Source organism: Sinocyclocheilus anshuiensis, unplaced genomic scaffold, assembly GCF_001515605.1.
Source record: "Sinocyclocheilus anshuiensis isolate Anshui unplaced genomic scaffold, SAMN03320099.WGS_v1.1 scaffold104, whole genome shotgun sequence".
NCBI lineage: Eukaryota > Metazoa > Chordata > Actinopteri > Cypriniformes > Cyprinidae > Sinocyclocheilus > Sinocyclocheilus anshuiensis.
In genome coordinates, this window is record NW_015554050.1 from 99,611 (window position 1) to 100,098 (window position 488).

The following is a 488-nucleotide window of genomic DNA, read 5'->3' on the forward strand; positions in this document are numbered from 1 at the left end:
GAAAATAAGGGACAATTGTGATTCTTTATCTTATTCTTTAAGAAAATAGTGTTTATTCTTGTAGAAAATAAGTGTTTATTCTTTAAGAAAATAAGGGACAGAATAAGGGACCTTCCAAATATTTGTACTGTACCATAATGTAGGCCTAAGTCTGCCTGCAGTTAAAAAGTTCTCAGAAATAATCACAATTGTTTTGCTTAACCTATTTATGTACAATTATTCTAAAAAGAATTTGAAATGTCATACAAAAAATGTCATCGGCCTGAGTGAATTGTACCATTATAGAATTGTGACTTCACACGTGTAATTGAGGTGAAAATATTGTGAAATTACAAATGGCATGAAATTTGAAAATCTAACAACTGAAGGTCTATGAAACGTCAGTCAATCAAGCATTTTTTTTAAACAATGGCACTTAAAGTTTTGATCTAAAATATTATTGCAACTATAGCCTTTGAATGAATGAAAATGCATATTTTTCAATTAAA